Raw genomic sequence first — 18,506 nt, 5'->3', positions numbered from 1 at the left:
TTCTTTACTGATCTTGCAATGTTTGGGGCCTGAGCATTGGTATATATTTTTAAGCCCTTCAGATGACTCTAATATGTGGCCAAGGTTGAGAACAATTGATCTAGGTCAGGGCTTCTCAGACTGCAAGGGGCGCATGAATCCCGTGGGGTCTTGTTAAGATGCACGGTCTGGTTCGGTGGATCTGGGGCAGGGCCTGAGATACTGCATTTTTGCCAAGATCCCAGGTGATGTGGCTGCTGCTGGTCCCCAGGCCATTCTTTGGTAGCAGGGATCTGGGCAATGTCATCTCGTAGGTGGGATAATTAAGGCCCAGTCAGGCAAGAGTCTTGCTTAAACAGACTTAGTGGTAAAGCCCATACTTAAACACATGTCTTCTGACTCTAGTGTTCTTGCTTTATTATTATATGGTAATAAGAGTATATAGCCCCTCAAGAACACAGTAGATGACAAAATAATTTTTCAGTGTTCCCTATTTCATTGCCTTTCCCTATGAAGTACTCAGGCAGGGCCCTTAAATGAAAGCAGTAGTATATAATTAATGATATGTAGGTAATAAAATAATATTGCTAATTATATAATATAATATTGTTGCTAAATATTGACATTATTTATCATACTGATATAATTTTTTCATTATAATTTATATTGGGTATTTACTATGTCCCAGACTCCGTGTCTGGTAGGTCACGTGCAACATCATGTTTAATCTCCACAACCATCCTATGAGGTAGGTATTATTGTCATCTCCATTTTGATAGGAAAAATGAGGCTTACTGGCATAAAGTAACTTGCCCTCTACTAAGTGACAGAGCTGGGATTTGAACTTGGGAGTAGAGCAATAGGATGTGTTCATTGTTAACTGACCATACCTTCTTGGCTTCACAGTGAATGGCCAGAAATAGCTTTCTCCTTTTGGATGGCCCTGCCCAGGACTGATTTACTCCATTTAGTTAAGATGGAGGAGGGTCTTGCCAGTGGCTGGTACACAAGGGAACATATAGGTGGGCATGTCCCCTGCCCCAGGTCTTGTCTGTCTGTGTTTCTCTCCATCTGTCTCTCTGCCCTTGTTTCCACCAGCAGGTCCAGGGCACCTGCTCGGCTCCACTGGCTGGCTTTCTCTTCCAGGGCATGGTGCTTCTCCACAGAAGCCAGCTGAGATCTCACGGCAACCTGAAGCCTTCCACCTGCCTGGTGGATGCGCACATGCAGGTGAAGCTGTCAGGATTTGGCCTGTGGACACTCAAGTACGGATGGACAGATAGGACATAAAATGAGAGAAGAATGGACTATTCAGGTAACCATCGAAGGCTGTGAGTTAGCCCCTGGGAACATGTCAGTGCGCCTTAGTAATTATTTTGTTTACATGCACAGACCCTCTTTGCCCTTTAAGTCAGGCATCACGGCTGATTTCTCAGGGGCGGATGCTTTCATTTCTCCTGCTTCCTGAGAAAGAAGGGGCAGCTTTTCTGGTTCTGCCTGGCTATTCTCACTCTACACCAAGTCCCCTTGCTCTGCAGAGATCTATTGGACCGCCCCCGAGCTGCTGCAGCTCCCAGAGACACCCTGCGCGGGAACCCCAAAGGGGGATGTTTACAACTTTGCCATTCTGATGAGGCAGCTGATCTACCACTAGGACTGTGGACTCTTTGACGACCTCAACACAGGACCCAAAGGTAAGCAGGGACAGTCTCCTCAGAGGCTTTGGGTCTTCTGAGCTGGCTTTTGAAAGTCCATTTTTATTAACTGTTTCATTAAGTGCTTATTCATTTAAATTTATCCCATTCTTATTTTTTATTTAAAAAATTCTTAATCTTTTAAAACTAGAAAACAAATTTCACTTTGGCTACAAAAAAAAAAAATCAAGGTTTAGAGGCGGGGCCAAGATGGCTGACTAGGTAGATGCTACCTCGGATCCCTCTTGCAACAAAGACTCGGAAAAACAAGTGAATCGATCACATACATGACAATCTACGAACCCTGACCATCAAACACAGATCTAAAGAGTTGACCTGAGTGACAGATGAGTGAAAAGCTGCACCCTGAACCAGCAACTGCTTCTGGAACCCATGACCCACTCCACAGCCTTGAGCCCTCACGGTTCCCTGGTGTCGAGCAGTGGGGCTGATAGTGGCTTGTTGAGGCGGGGCAGGCACAGGACACAGCCCTAACCCCTAATCCCCTGGGGTAACCTCCGTAGAGACTCAGCCAGCACAAGCAGGCTGCACACTAACGGGGCTAACAAGAGAACGAACGAGCAACCACGGCGAAGCAGTGACTGTTTTCAGAGCCTGGAGCCAGCATCCCAGTCAGAAAACCTTGGCGCCGGGTTTTGGACTGCATGCAGGGGAGCTGAGCACGGCATCCTGAGACGGCGCAAACACTGGAGGCAGCCCTAGCCCCCAGAAGTGACCTCAGGGGAAGCCCAGCCAGTGCACGCAGGCAGCGCAGCGACGAGGCTGACAGGAGGAGAAGTCACCGGGAGGCAGTGACTGGTTTTGGAGCCAGCTGGGGAACTGTGGTGCTGGGCTTTGGACCAGGAGCAGAGGAACTGACCACGGCTTCTGAGACAGCACATGCACAGGATGTGGGCCTGACCCCCGGGGGCAATCTCTACCCAGCCAACACACACAGGCTACACGCCCCTCGGGAATCTCAGATAAAACAGTCCTCACCAAGCAAGATAAGTAACTTTGTCTATATTCCTGGGTGCTACTCTCTTCTATCTATCTGATCCCTCCCCTCCCCTTCCCAGGTGGCTTCATTAACATTGGAATTTCCTGGGCCAGAGAGTGCAGTGCTCTGTGGTTTTTTTTTTTTTTTGTCTTTTCCTACCCCATTCTCCTGGCCTGAGAGAAGCAGCTACAAAAAACCCAGGGACCAAGAATCCTTCCCTGACTTCCCGAAATTGGACTAAAAATACAGAACCAGCTCCAGCCAAGCATATGAGATCCACAGTCTTAGGCTTTCACCCCTACAGGGAACAAGGTGGCTATTATAATGCAAAGGCAATTCTGATAGTGATCTGACTGTAATTGTTTTAGCGGATTACTGGAAAGACAAGTTTCCCAGGTCTGATATCTCTACCTATTAAACAGAGCCCTCACTGACCCACAACAGGGAACTGAGGGCTGAAGCTCCACCTAGACCACCTAACCTCCTGCCTTAGGGATCTGAGGATAGTGACATCTACCAATCTGTAGAGGTACATGCATTGGGTGCCTAAGGTACAGCTGCAGAGCCCACCCACCAAAATGCTTTAGGAATAGAGACACACCTACCTCAATGGCACTTGGGGGAAGCCTGTCAGCATCCTGCCCTCCCTGAAATGTGACCCCCTGCTGCTACTAGAATCTGTTGCACACTGCTATCACCACTACTCCTCTAAGCAAATAGGTGACAGTCTACCCCACACACTTGGTGACCCAAAATCAGATTCTACTCAAGAATAGTGAATGGACTATTAGGCTTATATTTCTGGTAACAGCCCAAACCAGCTGGTAAGAGGACATAAGTGATTCAAAGGCTACAACAATCAAGACAGCACAATCTAATAGCCCATCTAAGTATATTGAAAGAAAACAAAACAAGATAAGACTCAGTGAGCCAATATAAAATAAATCATTACAATATCTTATAGATGGCTCAGAAACAGCAGTCAATATCAAACCACATAAAGAAGCAGACCATGATTGCTTCTACAACTCCCCAAATTAAAGAATCAAAATCTTTCCCAAATGAAGATACAATCCTGGAATTGCCAGGTGCAGAATATAAAAAACTAATTTACAGAATGCTTCAAGACATCAGAGATGACCTCAGAAATGAAATAAGGCAATTTACAGAAAAAGCCAAGGAACACAGTGATAAAGCAGTTGAAGAAATCAAAAACATTATTCAAGAACATAGTGGAAAAATTAATAAGCTACAAGAATCCATAGAGAGACAGCATTCAGAAATCCAAAAGATTAACAGTAAAATTACAGAATCAGACAACTCAATAGGAAGTCAGAGGAGCAGAACTGAGCAATTGGAATGCAGAGTGGGGGAGTTGGAGGATAAGGCAACTGACACCAATATAGTTGAAGAAAAATCAGATAAAAGAATTAAAAAAAATGAAGAAACCCTAAGAATCATGTGGGACTCTATCAAGAAGAATAACTTGAGTGTGATTAGAGTTCCAGAACAGGGAGGGATAACAGAAAATACAGAGAGAATAGTTGAAGATCTGTTGGCAGACAACTTCCCTGACATCATGAAAGATGAAAGGATGTCTATCCAAGATGCTCGTTGAACCCCATATAAGACTGACCCAAAAAGAATATCACCAAGGCATATTATCATCAAACTTGCCAAAACCAAAGATAAAGAGAAAATTTTAAAAGCAGCCAGGGATAAAAGAAAGGTCTCCTACAAAGGAGAATCAATAAGAATAAGTTGAGACTACTCAGCAGAAACCATGCAGGCAAGAAGGCAGTGGGATGACATATATAGAGCACTGAAGGAGAAAAACTGCCAGCCAAGGATCATTTATCCAGCAAAACTCTCTCTCAAATATGAAGGTGAAATTAAAACATTTACAGATAAACACAAGCTTAGAGACTTTGCAAAAACCACACCAAAGCTATAAGAAATACTAAAGGAAATTGTTTGGTCAGAAAATCAATAACATCAGGTAACAACACAACACAAGGTCACAGAAAAGAACATCCTGATATCAACTCGAATAAGGAAATCACAAAAACAAATTAACATTAATTTTAAAAAGAAAAAAATGCTCAAAACAGGGAATTGTTGAAGACATTATGTAAAAGATCACAATAATCAAAAAGAGGGACTAAATACAGGAGGCATAGAACTACCATATGGAGAGGAAAACAAGGCAATATAGGACGATACAAGTTAGGTTTTTACTTAGAAAATTAGGGTAAATTTTAAGGTAACCACAAAGAGGTCTAACAGTTCCATAACTCAAAATAAAAACCAAGAAAAGCATAATGACTCAGCAAACATAAATTCAACTACTATGAAAATGAGGAGCACACAATTTATGAAGAAAAACGTCTCAGCACAAAAAGTAAGTGGAAAAATGAAATTCTCAACAACACACACAAAAAGGCATCAAAATGACAGCACTAAACACATACTTATCTATAATTACACTGAATGTAAATGGACTAAATGCACCAATAAAGAGAGAGTCTCAGACTGGATAAAGAAACACAATCCATCTATATGCTGCCTACAGGAGACACACCTTAGACTTAGAGACACAAACAAACTAAAACTCAAAGGATGGAAAAAAATATATCAAGCAAACAACAAGCAAAAAACAGCAGGAGTAGCAATACTAATTTCTGACAAAATAGACTTCAAGTTAAATCCACCACAAAGGATAAAGAAGGACACTACATAATGATTAAAGGGACAATTGATCAGGAAGACATAACCATATTAAATATCTATGCATCCAATGACAGGGCTGGAAGATACATAAAAGAAACTTTAACGGAACTGAAAAGTGAGATAGGCACCTCCACAATTATAGTAGAAGACTTCAACACAACACTTTTGGAGAAGGATAGGACTTCCAGTAAGAAGCTCATAGAGACACGGAAGACCTAATTGCTACAATCAACCAACTTGACCTCATAAGACCTATACAGAACACTCCACCCAACAGCTGCAAAGTATACTTTTTTTTTCTAGTGCACATGGTACATTCTCTAGAATAAATCACATATTAGGTCATAAAACAAACCTTTGCAGAATTCAAAACTTCAAAATATTACAAAGCATCTTCTCAGACCACAAGGCCATAAAAGTGGAAATCAATAACAGAAAAATCAGGAAAAAGAAATAAAATACTTGGAAACTGAACAATACCCTGCTCAAAAAAGACTGGATTATAGAAGACATAAAGGAGGGAATAAAGAAATTCATAGAATGCAACGAGAATGAAAACACTTCCTATCAAAACCTCTGGGACACAACAAAAGCAGTGCTCGGAGGTCAATTTATATCAATAAATGCACACATACAAAAAAAAGAAAGAGCCAAAATCAGAGAACTGTCCCTACAACTTAACAAATAGAAAGCAAGCAACAAAAGAATCCATCAGGCACCAGAAGAAAACAAATAATAAAAATTAGAGCTGAACTAAATGAAATACTGAACAGAAAAACAATTGAAAGAATTCACAAAGTCAAAAGCTGGTTCTTTGAAAAAATTAACAAAATTGATAAATCATTGGCCAGACTGACTAAAGAAATACAGGAAAGGAAACAACCCGAATAAGAGACGAGATGGGCCATATCACAACAGACCCAACTGAAATTAAAAGAATCATGTCAGATTATTACGAAAAATTGTACTCTAACAAATTTGCAAACCTAGAAGAAATGGATGAATTCCTAGAAAAATACTACCTACCTAAACTAACACAATCAGAAGTAGAACAACTAAATAGACCCATAATAAAAAAAGAGATTGAAAAGGTAATCAAAAAACTCCCAACCAAAAAAAAGCCCTGGCCCGGACATCTTCACTGCAGAGTTCTACCAAACTTTCAGAGAAGAGTTAACACCACTAATACTAAAGGTATTTCAAAGCATAGAAAATTATGGAATGCTACCTAACTCATTCTATGAAGCCACCATATCCCTGATACCAAAACCAGGTAAAGACACCATAAAGAAAGAAAAGTACAGACCTATATCCCTCATGAACATAGATGCAAAAATCCTCAACAAAAGTCTAGCCAAATAGAATTCAACAACATATTAAAAAAAATAATCCACCACGACCAAGTGGGATTTATACCAGGTATGCAAGGATGGTTTAATATTAGAAAAACCATTAATGTAATCCACCATATAAATAAAACAAAAGACAAAAACCACATAATCTTATCAATTGATGCAGAAAAGGCATTTGACAAAGTCCAACACCCATTCATGATAAAAACTCTCAGCAAAATAGGAATCGAAGGAAAATTCCTCAACATAATAAAGGCATCTATACAAAGCCAACAGCCAGCATCACCCTAAATGGAGAAAGCCTGAAAGCATTTCCCTTGAGAATGGGAACCAGACAAGAATGCCCTTTATCACCGCTCTTATTCAACATTGTGCTAGAGGTCCTAGCCAGAGCAATTACGCTAGACAAAGAGATAAAGGGCATCCAGATTGGCAAGGAAGAAGTAAAATTATCTCTATTTGCAGATGACATGATCTTATACACAGAAAACCCTAAGGAATCCTCCAGACAACTACTGAAACTAATAGAAGAGTTCGGCAGAGTCTCAGGTTACAAGATAAACATACAAAAATCACTTGGATTCCTCTACATCAACAAAAAGAACATAGAAGAGGAAATCACCAAATCAATACCATTCACAGTAGCCCCCAAGAAGATAAAATACCTAGGAATAAATCTTACCAAAGATGTAAAAGACCTATACAAAGAAAACTACAAAATACTAGTGCAAGAAACTAAAAGATACCTACATAAGTGGGAAAACATACCTTGCTCATGGATAGGAAGACTTAACATAGTAAAAATGTCTATTCTGCCAAAAGCCATCTATACATACAACGCACTTCTGATCCAAATTCCAATGACATTTTTTAAAGTGATGGAGAAACAAATCACCACCTTCATATGGAAGGGAAAAAGCCCCCGATAAGTAAAGCATTACTGAAAAAGAAGAAGAAAGTGGGAGGCCTCACTCTACCTGATTTTAGAACATATTATACAGCCACAGTAGTCAAAACAGCCTGGTATTGGTACAACAACAGGCACATAGACCAATGGAACAGAATTGAGAACCCAGATATAAATCCATCCACATATGAGCAGCTGATATTTGACAAAGGCCCAGTGTCAGTTAATTGGGGAAATGATAGTCTTTTTAACAAATGGTGCTGGCATAACTGGATATCCATTTGCAAAAAAATGAAACAGGACCCATACCTCACACCATGCACAAAAACTAACTCCAAGTGGATCAAAGACCTAAACATAAAGACTAAAACGATAAAGATCATGGAAGAAAAAATAGGGACAATGTTAGGAGCCCTAGTACAAGGCATAAAAAGAATACAAAACATTACTAAAAATGACAAAGAGAAACCAGATAACTGGGAGCTCCTTAAAAAACAAACACCTATGCTCATCTAAAGACTTCACCAAAAGAGTAAAAGGCCACCTACAGATTGGGAAAAAATTTTCAGCTATGACATCTCCGACCAGTGCTTGATCTCTAAAATCTATATGATTCTGTTAAAACTCAACCACAAAAAGACAAACAACCCAATCAAAAAGTGGGCAAAGGATATGAACACGCACTTCACTAAAGAAGATATTCAGGCAGCTAACAGACACATGAGAAAACGCTCTCGATCATTAGCCATTAGAGAAATGCAAATTAAAACTACGATGAGATTCCATTTCACTCCAAGAAGGCTGGCATTAATCCAAAAAACACAAAATAATAAATGTTGGAGAGGCTGCGGAGAGATTGGAACTCTTATACACTGCTGGTGGGAATGTCAAATGGTACAACCACTTTGGAAATCTGTCTGGCATTTTCTTAAAAAGTTAGAAATAGAACTAGCATACAACCCAGAAATCCCACTCCTTAGAATATACCCTAGAGAAATAAGAGCCTTTATACGAACGGATATATGCACACCCATGTTTATTGCAGCACTGTTTACAATAGCAAAAAGCTGGAAGCAACCAAGGTGTCCATCAATAGATGAATGGTTAAATAAATTATGGTACAGTCACACAATGGAATACTACGCATCGATAAAGAACAGTGACGAATCTGTGAAACATTTCATAACATGGAGGAACCTGGAAGGCATTATGCCGAGTGAAATTAGTCAGATGCAAAAGGACAAATACCATATAAGACCGCTATTATAAGTTCTTGAGAAATAGTATAAACTGAGAAGAACACGCTCTTTTGTGGTTACGAGAGGGGGGAGGGAGGGAGGGTGGGAGAGGGTTATTTACTGATTAGTTAGTAGATAAGAACTACTTTAGGTAAAGGGAAGGACAATACTCAATACACGGAAGGTCAGCTCAACTGGACTGGACCAAAAGCAAAGAAGTTTCCAGGATAAACTGAATGCTTCGAAGGTCAGCGGAGCAAGGGCTGGGGTTTGGAGACTATGGCTTAAGGGGACTCCTAAGTCAATTGGCATAATAAACTCTATTATGAAAACATTCTGCATCCCACTTTGAACTGTGGCGTCTGGGGTCTTAAATGCTAACAAGCGGCCATCTAAGATGCATCAATTGGTCTCAACCCACCTAGATCAAAGGAGAATGAAGAACACCAAGGTCACATGATAATTATGAGCCCGAGACAGAAAGGGCCACATGAACTAGAGACTTACATCATCCTGAGACCAGAAGAACTAGAGGGTGCCCGGCCACAACGATGACTCCCCTGACAGGGAGCACAACAGAGAACCCCTGAGGGAGCAGGGGAACAGTGGGATGCAGACCCCAAATTCTCATAAAAAGACCAGACTTAATGGTCTGACTGAGGCTAGAAGAATCCTGGCGGTCATGGTCTCCAAACCTTCTGTTGGCCCAGGACAGGAACCATTCCCGAAGACTACTCATCAGACATGGAAGGGACTGGACAATGGGTTGGAGAGAGATGCTGATGAAGAGTGAGCTACTTGTATCAGGTGAACACTTGAGACTGTATTGGCATCTCCTGTCTGGAGGGGAGATGGGAGGATAGAGAGGGTTAGAAACTGGCAAAATTGTCATGAAAGGAGAGACTGGAAGAAGGGAGCGGGCTGACTCATTAGGGGGAGAGTAAATGGGAGCATGTAGTAAGGTGTATATAAGCTTATATGTGACAGACTGACTTGATTTGTAACTTTCACTTAAAGCACAATAAAAATTATTAAAAAAATCAAGAAAGTAGGTTTACAAGGCTGGGCAAGGAGATAGAACATGGCGGTAACATTTATTGTTTGTGAAAACTTTTATGTAACACATGGAATGCAAAATTACATAAGGCACCCTTTGGGAATTTCCAACACCTAATTTTTTTAATGTTTGTACACTGCTAAAATCGTGTAGAGGTATGCCTTACACCAAGAAAAGTTGATCTATTAAAAAAAATCTTGATCCCAAAACAGATTGATTAGGGCGTGCTTATTTGCTTTGGAGACCTGGTGGCACCATGGTTAAGAGCTCGGCTGCTAACCAAATGGAGGGCAGTTCGAATATACCAGTCACTCCTTGGAAACTCTATGGGGCAGCTCTACTCTGTCCTATGAGGTCACTATGAATCAGAATTGACTTGATGGCAATGAGTTGGTTTATTTTTTGCCTTACATTAGGACTCTTCATTTTTTAGGAGGATTTTGAATGTTTCTCTTAAAATACCCGGATTTCTCTGAAATTCTCGTCTGCTTTAATTTATTTAAAAATTTAATTTACAAATTCTAGGAGCTCAAACACTTAACCAACTAAGCTAAAAATGATTTTCAGAAACCATCAACCAAATCAAAAACCCTGCAGTAGCAGTTCCGCTGAGGCCTTCCCTGTCAGAGGAGAAGGGCGATGCAGACATCGTGGCCATGGTGAGGGTGTGTTGGGATGAATCTCCAGAGAAAAGGCCCACTTTCTCTTCGATCAAGAAAATTTTACGAGAAGCCAGTCCTAAAGGGTAAGTTAGATGTGCAGCAGGTATGTTCTGCTAGTCACTGATCATTAGAATGTTAACACTGTGATGTGTTGTGATTGGTGCCAGTTGCCAATGGCTCAGGGCATTCATTCATCCATTCATCATATACTCGCTCATCGCCTGCCATATGCAAAACACCATGCTACATGCTGGTTAAAGTGAAGTAATACATTCTCCCTTCATGTCATAAATATTTAAAAAATGCATCAGGCGTTAATGTTTCCACCACCTTCCTTTGTTCGTTCCAGACATCACTAATCAATCAAGGCAGTCTTTCCTAGGGAGTTTTGGCAGGGCCTCAGAATCTTTTTCCACCAGTGTGCTGACAGTCATGCATAATTAATTGGAATTGAACTATGTGATAAAAATTATCCACCAAACTTAGAGTAGATTGTTAGCTTAGAATTATTCATGCCTCTCAACATTTTTCCCCCATAGTAGCTTGCTTCGCATCATGATAATTGCCTCAGTTTCCTTTTCTGAAAGACTAACCAAAACAAAACCAAACCCACTGCCGTCGAGTTGATTCCGACTTATAGCGACCCTATAGGACAGAGTAGGACTGCCCCACAGAGTTTCCAAGGAGCGCCTGGTGGATTTGAACTGCTGACCTATTGGTTAGCAGCCATAGCACTTAACCACTACACCACCAGTGTTCCCTTTCTGAAAGACTAGTTTAAATTATTCCTCTGAACACCCTTCTAACAACCTACAGAATCTAAAAGTACCTCCTACATTGGACAATCTGAAAAGATAAGAATGACTTGTCCTGAATTCTGCCAGTTTTCAATTGGGTACAATGGTGGTATGGAGCATACTGAGATGTGCTGGCAGGGCCAGTGATGTCCACCATTTGTCGAGTGCCTGCTGGGTGGGTGCCAGCTAGGCACTTTAGACACGTTATCTGCCTGAATTCTCTAAACAACCCTGCCAAATATGTATTATTATCCCCATTTCCAGATGAGGAAACTGAGGCTCAGAGGAATGAAAGGTGCTGCTCAAGATCACAGAGCTGGTAAATGACAGACTCTGTCCTGCCATATGCCTCATTGCCATTGTCATTTAAGTGCTGTACATTGGCAATCCTGAAGCAGGAAACCTTAAGGGTGAGAAGTGCTTTATTGGGATGTGTAGTGGGCAGTTCTTCTCCCCTGTGGCCCTAAAGTTCTTAGAAAAAGATGTTAATGTCTTGGTTCTTTTAAAGCCACATGAGGATACTAGATAGTATGGTGAGCAAGCTGGAAGTGTACACCAGTCACCTGGAGGAGGTGGTGGAAGAGAGGACCAATCAGCTGCTGGCAGAGAAGAGGAAAGTGGAGAAGCTTCTGGCCACGATGTTGCCCAGGTATTGCAAAGCACTGAGGGTCTGGACAAAGGAACCGGGAGAGCAACAGCATTGTCACCTAAGATGCCCCACAAGGAGAGAATATTTCCTTTTTTCTTTTCATAAGATGATATGAGGCTCTTCTCAAAGAGGGCAATCATTTTGTGTGTAATTTGATAAACTCTGAAAAGGGAGACGAAGGCAAAAGCCCTTGAATCCATAAGCATAGACAACATAACATCTTTTACGTAGATGGGGTGTGTAGCAACATAATGATCACAATACATGACCTTATGACCGCAGACTCACAACTTGTTTCATTTTGTTTCTGTTTTTCACTTGTGTACCCTTTTAACACTTGGCAGAAGCACTTTCTGTTCATATTCCCCCTGTTCCGTGTCTTGACAAAAGAAGTGAGGAGGTCTTGAGTGTGTTAACATGCTACCGGTTGACTGAAGCAGAAACACTGGTTTCTGGATCCCTGAATGATTACATTTGTTTCCACATCTGCAGGCTGAGCCTTTACAATCACATTCTATAACCAATAGAGGAAAATGCAATGCTCTCCGGAGAAAATCTTTTCAGTAAATGCGTTTCTGTAACTCCCCTTCTCCCCGCTTCATACCCAGCAATTCAAATATCTTCTTAGAGAAAATAAAGGTAGAGGAATGGGTGCCAACAGAATCCCTTTAGATGAAGGATTTTGTTACCCAAAAACCTAATCCATTGAAGCAAACAGGTCTGTGAGGGCAACTTTGCCGGGGCTTGTGGGAGACAAAAGGTCACTGGGTGGTGCAAATGGTTAGCAGTTTGAACCCACCCAGCGACATCACAGAAGAAAGGCCAGGCGATCTGCTTCTGTAAAGATTACAATCAAGAAAACCCTATGGAGCAGTTCTATTCTGTAACACACGAGGTTGCCATGAGTTGGAATTGACTTGACGACAGCGTTTTTTTTTTTTTTTTTTTTTGTGGGAAACAATATGAATAAGATGCTGTTTTAAGAAAAGGACCGTTTTCTCTGGTTTCAGCTTCATGGGAGAACAGCTCATAGCTGGGAAGTCCGTGGAACCGGAACACTTTGAGTCCGTGACGATCTTTTTCTCCGACATTGTTGGATTCACATAACTGTGTTCTCTCAGCTCCCCTTTGCAAGTTGTAAAGTTCCTTGATGACCTGTACACCTTATTCGATAGTATCGTTAAGACGTATGATGTGTACAAGGTGAGCTGCCTGGTTCCTGGGTTTTGAGGTAGGCCGTGTTCCTTGCTGGCCATCTTGGGGCTTGAGTGAGGAGAAGCCTGACCCAGGCTTCAGGCATGATGAAGGCTCTGTTTCAGGCTGGCAGTCCATCTCAAATCATGGCAGAAACTCGGTACTTCATTCCTGTTTGTTTTCTTGGAAAAGTGCTTGATTAACCAGAGATTCATATGCTTGTCAAGAATCACCAGTTGGTTCCTTCCGTTTCCTTCTACTATTTTATCTAAGAGTAAACACATTTCTAAAAGGTGTTGACCTTCTATTGGCTAATTCCTCCCCTTCCCTCTTAAACAAATATCCCTCAGCTTCAGAGAGGCTCTTTTTTCACTTCTTTAAAGGCTCTATTTGGCTCTTATATAGGTCTTATTTCTGTTATTATGATGCTTAGCAATTCCAGGTGAGGATAGACCTGCAATTTTAGACACTCAGACCTGTGGCTAAAGGTGAGACAACACACAGTCACCTGTCCAGTGTTGCTCTGAAAATGTATGAATATGGCCACCTAGAATGAAACCCCCCCATAGGTGTCTGTCAGTTTGTTGTACTGTGGGGCTTGCATGTTGCTTGCTGTGTTGCTGGTAGTGATGCCGGAAGTTCAAGCCAGATTCAGAACAAGACGTGGAACCGGGGATAGCATTTCTGATGTCAGATGAATCCTGGCTGAAATGGAGAATAGCAGAAAGATGTTTACCTGTGTTTTATTGACTATGCTAAGGCATTCGACTGTGTGGATCATAACAGATTATGGATAATATTGCAAGGAATGGGTATTCCAGAACACTTAATTGTGCTCATGAGGAACCTCAAAAGAGTAGTCATTTGAATAGAACATGGGGATACTGCGTGGTTTAAAGTCAGGAAATGTGTGCGTCAGGGTCACATCCTTTCGTTATACTTAATCTGTATGCTGAACAAATAATCCAAGAAGCTGGGCTATATGAAGAAGAATGGGGCATGAGGATGAGAGGAAGACTCACTAACAACCTGCGTTATACAGAAGACACAACCTTGCTTGCTGAAAGTGAAGAGGACTTGAAGCACTTACTGATGAAGATCAAAGACCACAGCCTTCAGTATATGTTATACCACAACATAAAGAAAGCAAAAATCCTCACAATTGGACCAATAAGCAACATCATGATAAACAGAGAAAAGATTGAGGTTGTCAAGGATTTCATTGTACTTGGCTCCACAATCAACATCCATGGAAGCAGCAGTCAAGAAATCAAAAGATGCATTGCATTGGGCAAATCTGAGGCAAGAGACCTCTTTAAAGTGTTATAAAGCAAAGATGCCACCTCGAGGACTAAGGCGCCTGACCCAAGCCGTGGTATTTTCAGTTGCCTCGTATGCATGTGAAAGCTGCACGATGAATAAGGAAGACTGAAGAACTGACACCTTTGAATTGTGGTGGTGGCAAGGAATATTGAATATTCCCTGGCCTGCCAAAAAAACTAACAAATCTGTCTTGAAAGAAGTACAACCAGAATGCTCCTTGGAAGCAAGGATGGCCAGACTATGTCTCACATACTTTGGACACATTGTCAGGAAGGATCAGTCCCTGAAGAAGAATATCATGCTTGGTAAAGTGGAGGGTCAGCAAATAAAAGGAAGACCCTCAGTGAGATGGATTGACATAGTGGCTACAACAATGGGCTGAAGCATAATAACGATTTTGAGAATGGCACAGAACCAGGCAGTGTGTAGTTCTGTTGTACACAGGGTTTCCATGAGTCAGAACCAACTCAACGGCACCTAACAGAAACAACAACAACAGGGTGCAAAATTTTTTTTTTTTTGCGGGGGTGATGGGGGAGGAGAGGGGAAATAGCAAAATCAGTAATGATTTGGCTTCATCAAAGAAGCTGCTAACCAGCAGAGCAGTGGTTAAGAGCTTGGCTGCTAACCAAAAGGTTGGCATTTTGAATCCACAAACCGCTACTTGGAAACCCGATGGGGCAGTTTTACTCTGCCCTAGAGAGTCACTATGAGTCAGAATTGACTGGATGACAACAGGTATGGTTTTTGTTTGGAACTAACAGAAGAAGCAGGTGGTGGTACTGATGGCTGTTGTTTGTGTTTTCTGGCTTTTCAGATGGGGTCAGGTCATGACTCCAGGGCCAATACTGTGTGTGCGCACTCAAGCATGCCTGGTGGGCAGCCACAAGTGTACCCGCCGGCACAGGTGATCCCAGGACTCTGCCTCTGCCAGTGACCCTTAGGCCAGGGAGATTTAGGGGACAGTGTGGTCATGTCCCTCACGGTTAACCCCCAATGTTTCCCACAAATGTTCCCCTCTGTTCAAGAGGGAAAAAAATGATGGTATGTATAATGTCAAGGAGCAGTTTGTATAAACCAAGCAAACCCCGAACCTGCCCTGGTTAGGAAGGCATTTTCTCTTAGTGTTATCTTCTCAGGATCCTTGGGTAGTGCAAACAGTAATGCACCTACCTACTAACTAAAAGGTTGGAGGTTCAGGTCCACCCAGAGACACCTCAGAAGAAACGCCCGGTGATTTACTTCCAAAAAATCAGCCATTGAAAACCCTATGGAGCACAGATCTGCTCTGACATACATAGGGTTGCCATAAGTTGGAGTTGACTTGATGGCAACTCGTTTATTATCTTCTCAACTATGTTTTGCGTGAGCTAATCTTAGCTTATATTCCTAAAGGATGTTCTCATAGAGGGGAGAGGCAACCTGGAATCAAGGTGGGTACTAGTTGACTTTGTTTAATTTCAGGGTCACCAGGAGAGGGAGGTGTTTTTACTGTCTGGTTAATGCCTGCCATTCCACCATTACCACATCTTTTTTCAATTCTGCTAAATGCAAATATGCTTGGACAGGTCATAACTTTAAGGTCCTATTAGTCAGTGATTTCTCTATTGTTACTGAAGGATTAGAAAGTTGATTATAGGAGGATTGGGGGAGAAGAGGACAGACCAGGCAGATGAATTTATACATATAAAACCCCAAAAGCCATTGCCCTTGAGTTGATTCTGACTCATAGAGACCCTATAGGACAGACTAAAATTGCCCCATAGGGTTTCCAAGGCTGTAATCTTTGCAGGAGCAGATTGCCACATCTTCTGTGGAGCCACTGATGGGTTCGAACCACTGGCCTTTTGGTTAACAGCCAAGCTCTTTAACCACTGTGCCACCAGGGCTCCTTATTTATACACATGCATAAACATAAATGTACATAACAGCCCTTATATGGGGTAAGGACCTTTCAGGTTGGGTTCCTCTTGATTCACTTGGTCCTTCCAGTTTACCCATCAGCACACTGCTGCCTGTCTGTCTCACTGTCCTGAGCTTGGGTTGGAGAAATATGGTCACCGCTACTCTCAGATTTCAGAGGAAGAAGCAGCACCTGTGGGAGGAGGGTCAGGGAAGGAAAGCTTCGTGGAAAAATGAGGACAAGAGCAGAAACTTGAGGAAAAACTTGGACTTGGGTGAGGTGAAAGTGATGGAGTGCAACTCTTCAAAGTACGGATGGCAAGGGTCAGTAACAGGGCCTTGGTCTCTACCCTTGAACCTCCAGAGAACATGAGGTCACCTTCTTGTTTTATTTTCAGGTTGAATCCATTGGAGATGCATAAATGGTGGCTAGTGGGCTTCTCATTCACAATGGGATCCGGCATGTGGATGAGATCGTCACAATGTCCCTGCACTTCCTCAGTGCCACTGTCCACTTCCAGATTGGGCACATGCCTGAGGAGAAGCTCAAACTCCAGATTGGTCTCCACACAGGTAGGTAGCACTGAGGGCAGGCTGGCCTTAGGATCCAGGTGTGGCAGTAGGCAGTTCATTAGAGTCCTAGCTCCGAGGCTTTTAAGAACTCTGAAATTGAACGGCAACATCTTCAGTGGAAAAAAAGGGTTGAATTGTCTTTGCATGTGTATTTCTAGTTAGCCAGATTGCTTGGTAACAAATGGGACACACAAAGGCTACAAGATATCAAACCAAAATCAGGAGGAGACCGCAATCCTGGACAGTTGTATTGGGCTGCTTTTTCTCCACGCCTTTGCCTCGATGCCCTTTGATCTGTTTTGCTTTTGTCAAATTCCTACCCAGGGCAAGCTTCATGGGCGCATGACCTGTGCAGAAGTGTCCTACACTTGGTTTAATGCTATGCTGTCACTGTCTTGAAATTCTTAATAATTTTTGAACAAGAGGTCCCACATTTTCATTTTGCATTGGGCCTCCAAAATTCTGTAGCCTGTCTGGGTCCTACCTATATCTTCCAACGCTAAACTAGAGTAAAATCTGATCCCCAATCAGAATTCATTACTCTCATGTTTGTGCCACTGTTGGCTTTATTTACATTTCTAGTGCATGAATGGTGTATTATCATTAATTGATTACATGGATTTCCATCAAGTCTTTCTAGCCTAAGACTTATTGCCAAGCATTGCCCCAAGGGGACGCTTGACAAATATCCCTTGAATTGCTTTGGTTAATTGATAGGCATGGACCATCCAACCCTTGGGAAATGCCAGCTGATTATGCCCTTTGGCCCTTCACTTCATAGGTCCCGTGGTGGCTGGTGGGAATCACCATGCCCAGATACTGTCTGTTTGGAGACACTGTGAACATAGCATCCAGAATGGCAAGCAGCAGTTTGCGTGGGTATCACTTACAGCACTTCGCAAACACATTATCCTTGTCCCTCTAGGGTTATCTTTAGAAGGTGCACTGCATTTCGTCTTCCTTTTTCCATCTGGAGGATATGTGCGTTATCCACCTAAGACCACAGTAATCACAGGCCTGGTAGAAGGGGTTTAACTCTATGCTCTTCATAGAGCCATGTAAACACATGCAGTTTCTGCCTTCTAAGATTTTCCATTCAGAACAGGCTCACATGGAATAAAATCATTTTAATGTTGAGCAAGAATTGGCAAACACTTTCTGTAAAGGGCCAGGTCGTAAATATTTTAGGCATTACGGACCATACTGCCTCTGTCACAGCCACTCAACTCTGCCAGTGTAGCGCGAAAGCAGCCACAGACAATAAGTAAATAAATGGGAATGGCCATGTTCCAATAAAACTTTATTCACAAAAACAGGTGTTGAGCTGGAGTTGGGTCATAATTTACTGATCCCTGATGTAGATTGTATTCTTGGTTATGCAGAAGAAACTTATGGCCAAGAAGTCTAGGCAACATCACATTCTTTTGCTTTACAGTAATTTTATTGCAC

General features: G+C 42.0%; 1 pseudogene; it reads left to right on the top strand.

Moving 5' to 3' along the window:
- Positions 1 to 18,506, top strand: part of LOC126059395 (guanylate cyclase 2G-like) — a 57,139-nt pseudogene that overhangs the window by 34,986 nt on the left and 3,647 nt on the right.

The sequence above is a fragment of the Elephas maximus genome, chromosome 16 (genome assembly GCF_024166365.1).
Source record: "Elephas maximus indicus isolate mEleMax1 chromosome 16, mEleMax1 primary haplotype, whole genome shotgun sequence".
In the NCBI taxonomy this organism is placed as follows: domain Eukaryota; kingdom Metazoa; phylum Chordata; class Mammalia; order Proboscidea; family Elephantidae; genus Elephas; species Elephas maximus.
Note: the sequence above shows the minus strand (reverse complement) of the source record. Positions and strands in the feature narration are given on the sequence as shown.